Source organism: Athene noctua, chromosome 3, assembly GCF_965140245.1.
Source record: "Athene noctua chromosome 3, bAthNoc1.hap1.1, whole genome shotgun sequence".
NCBI classification, from domain to species: domain Eukaryota; kingdom Metazoa; phylum Chordata; class Aves; order Strigiformes; family Strigidae; genus Athene; species Athene noctua.
This window is the reverse complement of record NC_134039.1, coordinates 45,947,370-45,961,819: the sequence shown is the minus strand read 5'-3', so window position 1 is coordinate 45,961,819 and position 14,450 is coordinate 45,947,370. Positions and strand designations below refer to the sequence as shown.

Below are 14,450 nucleotides of genomic sequence, written 5' to 3'. Positions count from 1 at the left end.
TCACAGTGCTACCTACCGTGCTTTGATCAGAACATAGCAGGACCCAAAAGAGTTTATAAGAGGCTGTTTTGAAATTAGTGTTCTTAAGTTTGTATGGGAGCTCGGAGTTTAAATCAGCCCATCTAGCAGCGCTGCTCAAGTGCCTTTTACATCTGGCTGGCACCGGGGAGTTGGATTGTGATCCCCTGACGCAGCTGGACACCAGCTCTCTTTGCATGGGGGCGATGGCACCACATGGGGACTAAAGTGCAAATGAAGTTACTGCAGTCTGACCCTTTTGCTTGTATAATTAGAGTGATCCGAGGGGAACAATACTTTTGAAGTTGCAACTGCTGCTCCAGCCACATCCAGCTGATAGTTTGACAGATTGGTGAAAACAGCATGTGTCATGACATTTGAAGACTAATAAGCAATCCCAGGAAACTTCAGAACAAGCTGTGTATGTGTGTGTATCCACTTTTAATTTGCATTTAAATAATTCTGTGTGTTATTTACTGATGTTTTGAATCCTTTTCCCCTCCCTCCATGTATCAGCAGGAGATTGTTATGTAAGAGAAGTCAAAAAATCTGGTTTTCACTGCTGGAGGCTGATATGTATACAAAATTCTATTTATGTCCTTACTGCTAGATAAGGACATCTTTAGAATTTACGCAGCCCACAAACATGAAGGATTTAATCCACCAAGGGTTTTGCTGTGGCAGAGAAATATAAGCCAAATAAAAAGAATGAAAGAATAAATTAATAATAATTATTGTGATATAGGTAGAGCCAGAGAGTATCCTAATTCCTTTGCATGATAGGACCAAATATCTCTGAGCTATTCAAACAGAGAAATAAACACCATGATGTTGAAGATCCCTGGATAGATACGGAGTCTCTAAGTTCTTTCAAACATGGATTTAAAGACAAAGGTTTGGCTTTATACTTAAAGTGAGGGGAAAACCTGAAAGACATGTCAAAAGAATTGTCATATGTATTTTACATTTTTTAAATGAAATCCAGTGTAATATTTTAGCTCCAAATGGTTTAGGTCCAAATTTAATTTCTCCTAGTGAAATGTAAACTTTCTTTTCATCGAGTGACATCAGGGCATACACGTTTACCAGACTGTCTGAACAGCTATCTCGAAACCACCCCAAAACAAACAAGTTTCTGAGGATTTTCTTCTCCTTTCACTTGTGAATAAAAGGATTATAATGTCTACCTTCAGCAATTTTTTGAGCTGAGAAGAATTTCCTATACCTATGAACTCTGAGGATCCTATACCTAAAGTTTCACGTTTGTTTCTCCCTACCCCTATCCTGTGCGTTAAGACTACAAAAAGGTTTATGAAAAATTTGACTGAAATTTGTTTCCTTGTGCCATCTGGTGGACATTATTTGTAAATGCGTAATAGCTTGCGCTTGAAGGTATTCCACCACTGTTGCATTGTCAGGGTTTCTTTTGCGAGACAGTATTAACTCTGGAAGAACTTCAGCTAATGTAAACATTTATGTATGCCTCACTTTAATAGTATGCTACATTTTTATTTTCTGGAAGAATAGAGGAGCACAAAAGTTAAAGCAGGGTGAAAAATTGTTCAGTAGTTTGCAGACAATTCTGTATTTTGAGAGCTGTTACATTTACTTCACAGGCTTTTTCTGTAATACTACTCCAGTGAAAAAGCCTTATAATAAATCAAAAATAGTTGATGATTTCAGGAAAACTTTGCAAAAGTCATCAAAATGGTAATGTTGTTCCTTTGGTAAAAGCAAAACTTACTGTTTTTCTTAGTTGCTTCAGAAACTTCCATTTAGTAAACTGTCAGAGAACTAAGTAAATTAATATTTTATTTAAAAGTTTTTTAAATACCACATTGAAATATTTTATTTAAAGTCACTAATAAAGGTACATAAATAGTTATTCTTCAGGCTACAGTTATTTTTTTCATTTACTGCCATATTCATATGTATATGTGGGTAACATGACTTGCTCCACTTAAACTAATCACATAGTATTTATTCATGTCTAGTACGCACACCCCATCCCAACTACTATTCCATCATTTTTATTGATGGAAGTTGTTTGTATTGGTTGTAAAGTCCATGAAACTTTTTTTTGAATAAGAGAAGGGAAAGTTTCAAAATTACTTGCTACATTATGAGAAAATAATCCCTCAGGATTTTCATTTTTCCTGGGGAATTTTCCCCTTGTTGGTCACATGGGTGACAATCCCAAGTAATGTTCATACAGAAATTCAAATTTATCCTGTGAGTAAATTGATACCAAAACAATTTACATTATGGTATTTCCAATTTTAAAATTAGAGATATGAGAGATCTTAGAATGCAGTTCTCATTGAACTTTTTTTCCAATAAAATTTGTATTTTTCAACTAAAGTTAGATGAAAACATCTCTGCTTCTTCTGATGTCTTGAGTCTATTATGAAAAAAGTTGCGTTTAGTTAGGAATTAACTTTGGCTTTCAAAGCTTAGATAACTGTTACACTCAAAGTGTCTCCTTTCTGTGCATGCATGTCTGATTAACAATTAACCAAGAATTACTTTACCAACTGTGTCTAATTTAGCTTTTGTGACTAATTTCTAAGATTAAATTAAAAACAGATGGCCCCTGAGTGGTAAAATAATCATAAATTAGTCTTATATATTGAAATTAACATGGCAAAATATTAAAGTGAAACTGAAGTACGTTTTTTCCTGTGCTTTGCTTTTCATAAAAGTTAGAGTGATGGCATGTGTAATTGAGCAATCTTGTGCTACAGAACTGGAGCCCTAAAACTCCATCTGTCCAGAGAGTCACCTCCTATGATGTGGGGTACTTTTCCACAGAATTACATAGAAGAGTTTTCTGTTCTTAACTACATACTCCATTAAATAAGACAGGACGAATATTAAGATTTAGACATCTACCCCAGCTCACAATGTAGTTTAGGGGCATAGGCCCTATGAATTCAGTGAGATTTAGGTACTTTTTCTTTCTGTGCCCTACATACTCTTGCACACTCATCTCCCTCAGCTCCACATATAGTCAACAAAGAGCTGCTTATCTCAGCATGCAAGAACAATCAGATTCCAAGAATTTAAAGATGTTTTAATTCTCATTCTTGTTCCTAGAAAGTCTCTTTGAGGGCAAGGTTCCCCTCTCAGGCTTTCTTTCTAAGATTTTGACATGAGATAGAGAGTTCTCCTCGGTCTACATGTACTTCTTATGAAGATTTGCGACCTGCACAGACAAGAAGAGTTGTTTTTGTGAACAAGTGGGACATGTAAATATGGAGCATGGACACAACATAAACAGAAAGCTTTCTGCTCATTTAAACCATATTAAAGGCATAACCTAGCCTAAGTGACACATTAAATAATTAATTAGTTAATTTATAAGAAGGGTAGGAAAGAGAGCTTGAAGAATTAAGTCAACAGTATGAAACTTCTGTCATTATTTTATAGGTGGGCAGCCCATTGATATTTTTTTCTTAGGATCATCAAGCACCTTCCAAATGTTTCTGTTTTATATCTTCTATTTGGAAGGGCTGAGAAGTACTTTCCATCTCCTTCCTCTCATCTGTCCTGCTTCTCCTCTCCTGTTACAGTAACCACCAAACCATTCTTCAAGAAAGCTGTGCCTACAAGCATATAGCAAAGTATGCACAGAAACGAAGACAACACAATCGGAGTTGATTTATTGCTGTCCTCAAAGCTTCTGTTCAAAGGACTCCTGCTGACTGTGGGATAAGAAAACAACATTATGTCCCTAGAATCATGTCAGAATTAACCCTCTGACATCAAGTTCTGTTTGTCCTCCTGGCTGACCCACACAATAAAAATGTTTTCCTAACAAAAAATTATTCTCTTTTTTATGTGTAAAAATCAAATAGCTTTGCTGAGATATTTTTGATTTTTTTGCTGATACATCAGCTCTGTGGCAAGACAAAGCCTATGCCACAGGACACAAAATCAAGAGGCATTAGTGCATGTTTACGCTTGAATATCCCAGATTTCTATGTCAATCTACATGTACCCTTCCTGTTCCCATGTGACTGAGCTCTGAGCCAACTTGCTCATCTGTGTTTCTGTTTGATCTCCCTCACCTGGCTTCTTCACCACAACTGGAGTGGTGCTACTTACTTCCACTCTGCTTTGCAGAAGGATGATTTCTTCCTCCCCTTGCTCTGTGAGGCAAAATGTCAGAGAAAGTGGTGCAGAGCACACTTGCTGCTTGTGTGGGGTCATGGGACACTGCGTGAGGAAAGAGGTTCAGGGAAGGATCCCATGCCCTAGGCCGGGGGGTGTGGGAGGAGAGAGCACCAATGCCCTACTCACTAGACTGCAGACCGCCCCCGACATCCTTCAAGGCAAAGCAGTGTCCATCTGCTAAAATGGGAGTCTTGGGAGTAGGAAGCTTGCGGCAGAGAGAGCAAGGAAAGAGGATCCTGTCCCAAGTCACAGTTCATGGATAGCTCAACAACTTCTTATATCTGATAGTGTCACTTGTTCGGTCATGTCATGGCTCTTCTTTGCTATCTGCACTGTGCACATATAGTCTCTAGGACGGTAAGGTGTTTACAGCAAACAGAAGCACATAATTATGAGTAAAAACAAGAAAATCTTGCATTTGTTTGTGCAAATGTTAAGTAGAGGCATTTTGTTTTCCTATATATTCCAAGATTTTCTTTATTTCAGGAAAACGGAAAAGAATAAAATTGTCCTTTTGCCACAGCACCTCTTCCACCACCCACAGCAGTCTTCTGTTGCACTGATTTCTGCATTTGCCTCTTCTACCACTACAAATCTATAAATTTTGGTAATTAAACAGAATTCAAAAGGCCATCTGAGTTGGTATATATCAGCACACAGGAGCCTCAGTGGCACATATTTATCTTCTCTATCCTGTCTTTAGACATTTTTGCCCCCATTTCTTTTTACATCTGGCTTTACATAATTTGAAACAAGAGGGCACAGCACTAGTATAAGCACATCACAGCCTGCTGTATCTCCTTTGGTCAGCATGTCCAGTATGACAGATACTGATCCTGGCCTTTTGAGACCAGGACTCTGCCCAGACAAAGTTCAAATTTACAGGAAAAAAAAAAAAAAAAAAAAAAAAGCCTACAGAAACTACAAATACTAATATAATTTCTCTCCCAAATCAGCATCCAATAAATTTGTCTGTCCTGACAATAATATTTTTAAAGTAGAGCATGGATTACCATCTAATTGCAAAAGCTTCCCAAATTAGGGATAAACCCAGAGAAGCAGTTTAAAAGAAACAAGTCCCACATCCTTCTGATGAACCTGGCTTGAACATGACCTGTCTTGAGTCATGAACACATGGCTCATTTCTATTGTTTTATATATATTTTCCTGTGAACCAATTTTTGCTGCTTTTTTTTTTTTTTTTTTTTTTTTGGGGGGGGGGACAGTGTTGGTTGTTTTGTTTTTGTTTTGTTTTAATTCATGTGCACATCTGGTCTGTCTGCATCCACCATATAATATGCTATGGTTCAAAGATCCAAGTTTGAAGCAGGTGCATCTGTTGAGCTTGCTCAAAAGCTTCTTTGAGATGTGCTGTAAAGTCAGAGGTGAAGTCTCATAAGAGGTGAAGTCTTGTAAGAGGAGACTCCATTAAACCTAATCTCTCCAGCTAGGTAGAAAACAGCAAAAGAAAATTCATTATCTCCTTGGTAATTCAAGAATCATAGAATAAAAGGAGAGAGAGAGAAAAAAAACAGTATTTTTTGGATTACACAAGCCCTTCACTTAGTGAAGAAATTCCAGGGTGTCCAAGAAAGATGCAGCAAGTGTGAAGTATCAACAAGTGCTTTGTAAACACCATTAACTAGCCCTTTCTGGAAAACAAACTCTGTCTTCTGAAAGCTTTCAAGGACTAGATGGGATATTTTTTAGAGGCATCGGAATGACATTTTAAAGGTACTAAAAATAAATGCAAATCAGTTAGGAAATGGGAAAAAAAATCAAACATTTAAAAACTCGAAAGGAAGGACTAACAAAGTGAGTTTTTGCTTCCAGCAAATGGTAGTATTGAATACATTTTATGACACACTGAGAAATATTTCAAGCATTTTAAGCAAGCAAGACAACCTTATTGCACAGGGCGAAACCAGACTGCCACATTTGTATATTTTGCCTTGAAAGTTATGCAATTTTCCAAGACAATGACTGTTTTTATTTGGTTCTGCTAAGATATTACCACTAATAAGCAATTATGAAATTATGAAAACCAAGTTTTATTTGCTATATCACTGACACAGTACAGTCTGTCAAAGGACAGATGACAACACAAAGCTTTTGACAAACCTGTGCTTTAGTCATGTAGGAAAGTTTTTGGACCATCTAATTTTAGGTAATTTATTCAGGTACTGAGCAGCATTAGACAAGCTATTCTAGCCCACTGGGGTCATAGTCCCCAAATCCTATCACTGAGCCAGCTCCTTTGCTCAAGCAGGCAGTAATGAGATGGGGTGAAAGAGCTGAGAACCACAGCAGGGCATTGTCAGGACCAAAGGACACGCTGTCACTCAACAGCAGGAATGCCTATGTCTCAGAAGGTCGCCCTTCCCAAGAAAAGCTCAAGAGGCTCTGTGAGGAGGCATGCAGCCACATGTGTGTCCCTGTCAGCTGGCCATATCTGAGTGGGCTGGGAAGAGAGGGAGTGCCATATTTTTCAGAGGCTTCAGCTAGAAGCTCTTACTGGTCAGAGAAAAGCCAAGACAGTATTGTGCAGACCCTGATAAACTCAACTCCAAGTGGTCTCTGACTACACGTCCTTCACAAAGTACTTTTCCTTTCCCATGTACTTCAGCTCATTTAGGAAGGCAAATGCTCTAAATGATGCAGCTCCCAAATCTCTTCAAAGCAGATATTTCCAGGAGAAAGAAAGCAGGCCACAGATCTGCATGACTGAAGAGCTATGCTGCTGGCTGTCAGCATACCTTCCTGTACCAGAAATGTTTCATTTCCTTCTGCACAACCTCACCACCACAACAGGAGTGGTCATGCCTCCTCCCTCGTCCTGCCTGGTCTGGCTGCACAAATGCAGCTGTCTTTTCGGCATTTCTCAGCTACCTGCAGAAGAAAAGTGACAGATTTGAACTCCATCTGTGAGAGATGGACCCAGACCTCAAGCCTCAGGGTATTGGTGTGAAAAGACAGGTCTCAATGCTGCAGTCAATGAGAGAAATTCTGCTAAACGCTCTCAGGAATCGGGATGTATGAGTTCAGTTGGTGTTGGGTTCAGGTCTGCAGCAGTAGCCCTGGCTCAGGTGCCCATGCTCTGAAGAAACAGAGAATTTCAGACAAACCCCTGAGCTTTGAGCTTAACTGCCTGCACCCCTTCTCAGATTGAAGTTTTATTTTTACAGCCTAAAGAGTGTGGCTTCTGAGGCCATTCATGCATTTTATGTAAAGTGCATGCTTATATATATCTATATATATATGCAATTTATATGCATACACATGTCAGTACCCAGCTTCCATCCCCTCAACCTCTCACTATAAAAATAAAACCAAATCAAAACAGTCCCCCTCCCATCCTTCTGGGTATTTCCTGATTTCCACTTCTAAATCTGTCAGCAAAACAGATGGTGGAGAAATTGCACCCCCACAAGTTTCCTGAAAACAGGACATTCCTATATTTGACAAGCTAAGGGAAAAGCTACTGACCCAGCTCTCCATAGAGTATCAGCTAACAAGAGCACTGATGGAAGTCTCAAACAGTAAGGAAGTCTTAATTGGACTTTGCATCCTATTCGATGTAGAGAACTCATCTAGAAGTCAGGAAGACACTGAGACATAGGAGCTAACAGAGCAACTTGTTCAAGGTTGGTCTGCAGAGGTGCATGGCAAGCCCTGATCGCTCTGCAGAAAGCTGTTTGGCCTGCCGGGTTCTTGAATCACATGCCAAAACTCAATTTGACCCTAATTTGTAGATCTTGTGCTGGAGAAGTTATTGCCAAGGGACTATTGATGGTTCCAGATGTGAAAACATAATTGTATTCATTCTTCAGGAAAAATAATTACTATTGCCTTTATCTACATTGTAAGTGACATGGAAGAATTCAGAAGAATTGAATGTTTGAAGGCCTGAATCATGTAAGGACAGTCTTAATGAAAACTCTGTGTATCAATATTTTACACTTGAAATATGTGAACATTAAATGACTCTTAATTCATGACTCTTCATCAATATTAGATTATTCTAAATGCATTCATTGTGCAATGCATTTATCATTTGTGCACAGCTTAAAGGTGAAGTTCTCAAGATCCTCTTAATTTGCCAAAATTAGACTTCTCTGACTTAGGTATCCTCCCTTCTCCTCAACTTTTCACAAAAAAGTCCTTGTAAAACCTCATTAATTCACACAACACAAAGAGCAGTTGTTGCAGAAGAATGAATTTTGCAAATTCATTCTTGATGAACAATGAGAAAAAGAAACAAGTATCACACATTATTAAGTGTACAAATATGTAGACAAGACAACATTTTCATTTTTTCTGGTGAAACTGTAAGTTTAATTACCCAAGTTGGTATTTTCTGTGATTTGTCAGAAAACCTAATACATATTTTCTTCCCATTCTTTCATCGGAATACCCAAATAACAGATCTTTGCTTTTAAAAGCAGGGATAGAGTTGCATTTTTTCCCCAAATTATACAGAAAAGTCTTTACCTGCTATTTTGAAATAAATTGGGTTTGATTATAAAGCACAAGGCTCAAGCGCTTTTTAATGTGAAAATAAGATTTATTTTGGTGCATAAACATTTCAGACCTTGATCCAGATAGCAGATGTCTACATTTGTTGAAAAAGCTTCCTTTGATCTCTGGCTACCAGAAAATTGATGAAAGAGCAGCTGTGTCTGAACAGTTTCAACTCCTATTAAGTCTGTGGAAAGAAAGAAGCATTTCTGGGACATGATCACAAGTCTAATTAATCATTTTTCTGTCTGTTTCTTTTGTTAACTCTAAAGGCTGGCTAGTGAATGTGATAGGCTCTGGTATAAATATCTAAATTTGAGGCAGCAAAAAATATATAAAAATAAAAATTATGGATCCAGATTTTTCCCAGCTCCTGCCTACCCCTTGATCCTATTGTCTAAGTGGTCTGTATCATCTGAACACCAGAAAACACTTTGTCACTGTGAGAGTGGTCAAACACTGGCACAGGTTGCCCAAAGAAGTTGTGGAGTCTCCATCCTTTAAGATATTAGAAACCTGACTAGACTCAGTCCTGGTAACCTGCTTTAGCTGACCTTGCTTGAACAGGAGAGTTAAAGTAGGTAACCTCAGGAGGCTCCTTCCAACTTCAACCATTTTGTAGTTCTGGGATCCTCTTTCAAGAGTCCCCATATAGAAAAGAGATTTTGGATGTAGCAAGTTAGAAGTGCCCCATGAAGCGTTAATGCCACCTCTGGGTGCCTGGGAAGGACTGTGAGTGCTTGAGAAGCATTCAAGCTGGGAAAGTACAGCTGGCAACAAGCTTTCTTGTGGATCTGGAAGTCTTTTGGATCCATCAGCAAAGAAAATTGTCCATGCCTATGACCCACTGAAAGAATGTAAGATCTATGCTATCTATACCTTCAGTGAGGATCTACCCTGTGAGCTCAGACTGTGTATTTAAGTTGAATTGTATAATGACATCTTTGTATGAGTTAAGGGGAAGGGAAGAAGCATGGCCTTCTAAAAATAGGCATGCTCCAGATGGAGAGAAGGACAAGTCAGGAATTGCAGCTGGCCTAGCATCTGTCACTGCACCTGGGGCTCTCTCAAAAATCCTGTTTTCATCATTTTATCCTCTGAAAATCCCTTGAAGAGGAGCCCACAGGATTAGGGCATCCCAGAAAGGAGACATGGGTCTGTGAAGATGCATTGCATGACATGCATGAATGGACCAGCAGCTGAATTAATGAGGTTTAGACAAGGACTGCCTGGATCAGAGGGTTGGACTCTGTAACAGCAAAGCCAACCCAGCTGGCTTCACAGGGGTCTTTATCCAATGAGTGATGAGACAAGCTGGGTCACTGGTAAGGGGCCAGAAATGCTATACTACTTTTTCCTTTCAAATCTGGACTTATATACAAAAGGATTGCACTTGTCATGCTTGCTCGTCCTTTCTTCTTTTGTCTATCATACTGCAAACTTTTCGAGCTAGAGGAGGGATATATGGTTGCTTCCAAGTACCAATTCTCTGAGTACAAATGAATCAGATGAGAACTGTGTGAGATGCCTTATAAATAGAGATGAGTAGAGTCTGAAATAGCTCATCTGAAAATGTACGCACAGATACCATCAAAATACTCATGGACGAATGAATAATACAATCTGCTCAACATCTTAAAAATAGTGTGTGGGGTGTATGCTCTCTAATGTTTTCAAAAACTCATCCTGTGGGGCTATCGATGGAAAAAAGAGATCAAGAAAGGGGAAGATAGCTTGTATATGAGAAAGTCTCTCTAACTTCTGAATAAGTCATTCAATACTTATACATAAATACTACACTGCTGAAGACTTTCCCCTATACTTAGAGAGAAACATTGCCAAGCTGCTGTCTGGTGTTAAATGGGTTGCACACAATAGATATAAGAAGCAAATGATTCAATGGAGCACTTGTGGGTTACACAGAATTTTCTTTCACTGCCATTTTCTGTAATAAAAATGCAAATATAAAGCTAATTCAGTTACATGCGGGCTCAATAAACCTTAGTAAGAGCAAAACAAAAGTGTTGGATTGTTCTTCTAGTACATTATAGTCACATCTGATTTCTTCACTAATATTCTTTCAGGAGTCACTTGCTTCTATCATTTGAAAAGGTCGCAATTCATATGCCAAATGGTTCTGTACTGTTCTTAGTGTCAAAACAGATGAATAGCCTAGTGACCTCTGGGAGCTGTTGTCTTTATAATACGTGGCTTGTTAGAACATTTTATATGTGAGATACAATTAAATAAATATCAAAGTCAGCAACCCCTTGAGAGAGAGCAGTTCATCTCACCTAACTTTAGCCACCTAAGTTAGTCATCAGAACTCTCTGTGTAGTTTATGAAGGTCTCTTGAATAGTTACTGAAGGTGATTCATCTCATCCTGAAATAAGCAACAAAGAGGAGTGAGATGAATTGTCCTTCGGAGGTACTCATCTCTCTCCATCAGCTAAAGAGCGAGCTGACATAACAGCCTTAGGGTATCCTGGATGATTAGCTTTAAGATCTCTAGTCACTTCTAGCTGTTCATCTGATCCATGGAATACTATGATTTGTATGCACAACAGCTTTTAGAAATCTTGTTTCTCTACCCTTACTTCATAAGCAACAAATGCTCTAATTTATGGGCAGAATGTGTATATATATATATATGTTCATATTTACATTTATATATATATACATATAAATGCATATTTAAAGGATAGATCATAATATAGTGTTTTATACTTCTTTGAGTATTCTGCTGTTCTTTGTTTTCATTTTTTAAGGCTGGAAAATGATCTTCATTCAGTTTTAATTATAGCAGCCGTCAATTATCCTTTTGTTAACCTGAAGATAAGATCATTCTGCTTTTTCAGAAATTTACAGGGAGAGTGAACAGGATTAACATTTCCACAGCCCCTAATTCCTGAAGAGCACCTTGATATTTCAACAGAATTGAAATGCATGCCACCAGGCTGAGTATCAGGGACAGGGAGACAGAACTGAAGTATTTGATTACCAGAACTGACAGTTCACAGTAATTTACCTTTAAATCTTATTTGTCTAGCTCTTAATAAGTCATGACAGTGTGCATACAGAAAAAAGCTTAGTGGTCATGGCCAATAATTGAACAAGTTTGGGCTTGCTAAATCACAGCAAATTAGAAGGACTTGTTACAGCAGATGTTAGCTATGTAACAGCACCCCTTGAGACCGCTTCACCCATTTTCTTCTTTGTCTACTAATGCTGACTCCACCATGGAGTCATAATTCCCTTTTTTTTTTTTTTTTTTTTTTTTAATTTGTATTAGCAAAGGTTGTAACCGTGAACCAGGGACCCACATTTGGCCTGAAGCATAAGGGCAAACAGCCCCTCACTGATAAATCCACACAGATGGTAACCTTTAAGATCTCCATACAAATGCCATATTTGCACCTACTGAAGAGTGAGACACTCAGACTGGAAGGAGTCAAAGTACACATTTGCACAAGCCCAATGCATAGGAATGTTTCTTAGGGTATGGGTAACTGTGTGGATATATGCACAGGCATATGGAGAGGTATGCTGAAAACAGAGAAGGTATAAAGTCTGGGAGAATATACTAGTTACCGGAGTTCTAGAGAAAAACATGGGAAGATCATCTGTGCCCAATGTGTGGAAGTTACTGCACTGAAATTCTATATTGCAGTGAAGGAGCTCAGGGCAAAGATATTTATGAATGGATATTTATATATATAAAAAAAAAATTAAAAAAAAAGAAACAAAAAGTTGCCTCCAGTTTTCCTGTTTTACTGAACGTTGGGTTGATTTTTTTTTTAAATGGATTGCTCTAAGTGTCTAGTTGTCAGTGCTGATCTGTGTAAAACATGTAGTGGGAGCCCTGAACTGCAAGAAAAAACAGGAAAAATAAATGGCAGTGACCACATTCAGTAAGAGTAGCTAGTGTCAGTGCCTGGCAGAAAGATTCAGATAGCAAAAATGCTCACTGTTTTAAGTAAAAGTATTCATCCTTCAAAAAATAGTACATGAAATCACCAGACTGGACTAAAAATTGTAATTTTTAAATTTATTGCACTAAACATCTTTCAGTAAAAGTACTCCCTAAAGCCATAAAAAATTTCTAAATAATGTATACACACAATACGAAGATTGGGGGGGAGCAATGATGACTTTACCTATGGAATATTTTTTTAAGTCCTGATCACGGAGGGTCTAACACCGCGAAAGTGATGACTTTCATGACATGATGTTTGGCCAAATTCAGCATGAACCATTTCTTGACAGTTGACTTCTCAGTGGCAAAATTGTCATTCTGAAGTTACACTAGACAACTGGTATCTTGCTGCAGATGCATCTTTCCCTGTGATTATGTTACACATACATTGAGTTCCTCTGGGAAATATGTGTTTGTAATAGGAATTCTGACAGAATATTATTGACTTCACCACAGCCCCCATGTTTTTCTTATGAGTGATAGAAGTTGTATACATGGACCTGAATGTTTTCTGTAACAGATAAGGATGAAAGTGCAAGTAAATATGCAAAATTAATACAGTTTATTATGGTAATTTTTTCTTGCCTTCAGTTAATGGTAAGGGTTATTTTCAGTTTGGTGCTTGGAGGGCAGTAGATCATACATCTATGATTTTGTTTACTGATTTTTTGTTTACTGATTTTGTAAAAGTAACAATTTGTTCAATTAAGTATATTCTTAGGAAAACTCTATTTTCCCCCATTAACCCCATCCATGATAACTATCATCCTTGGGCCTTAATCTTGTCCCCTTAGGAACCTAGTTCTAAGAATCTCCATCTTTTTGATTATATGTGAGTTTTATCTTTATGATTATACGTGACTTTATTTTATATTTTCTCAGGAAGGCACTTCTAAATGTTAGCAGTTGGTGATTTCACTTTGCACCTGGTGTTTAGTAAGTGGTCATTACTGTAAGTCATGGATGAAGTCCTGATACTTTGTGTTCTTTGCAACACTGTGATTATAATCAAGTTACAAAGTCATGTTTTTTTTTCTTTCTGCTTAAGGTGTATAAAGATACTATTTTTTTTTCCTAGAATTCCAGAAATTCTGTATAATATGCAATAATTTACAGACTGTTTAAAACTGTAAGACCTTTTTCTTCTCCTTCCAGTTAACACAACAGTTTTATACACACACTCTACATGCATCCATGCACACAAATTTCTAAATATATTCATATGAAAAAAGATTCATTTTATAAACACAACAAATGCTTTACTGAACTTTAAGCCACAGCCAAGTGGCTTACTTTGGTTATGGCTCATTTCATTGCTCCTCCCAGAGATGGATTAGGGAACTGATGCAGGGTTCAATGGTTCAGCAAAAATTAACTGTTTTGTGGCGGCAGCAGAAAGACATGCATGTTCTGAGTGACAGTGTCTCAGCAGCAGACAGACAGACAGGTTGCCCCAGGCTCTGGATAACCAAGGGACTGACTGGACAGCAACTGTACCTCAAACTCTTAAAATTCTCAGGAAACAAAAAAACCTTTTATCTGCTGAGTTCTGGGTCCACTTTGTCCTTTAATGGCTAAGATGAAAAAAAACTTTTGCAAAGCTCAGGCACAAATATTTTCAACAAAAATACAAGGAATTACAAAAGCAATTTCCTGAGCATAACTATTTTTTGTTGCTTCCATTATTGGTATATGACAAATTATATCTATAAGGAATCAAATGGCATTATAATAACTGATTACTAATATATGAGAAGTCAA

The 14,450-nt window shown here is 37.8% G+C and overlaps 1 long non-coding RNA gene across 2 annotated transcripts in view; it reads right to left on the bottom strand.

Annotated features, from left to right (window-relative positions):
* Window positions 1-14,450, bottom strand: part of LOC141958654 (uncharacterized) — a 56,274-nt gene that overhangs the window by 21,851 nt on the left and 19,973 nt on the right. The gene's annotated exons all lie outside the window — the stretch shown is intronic.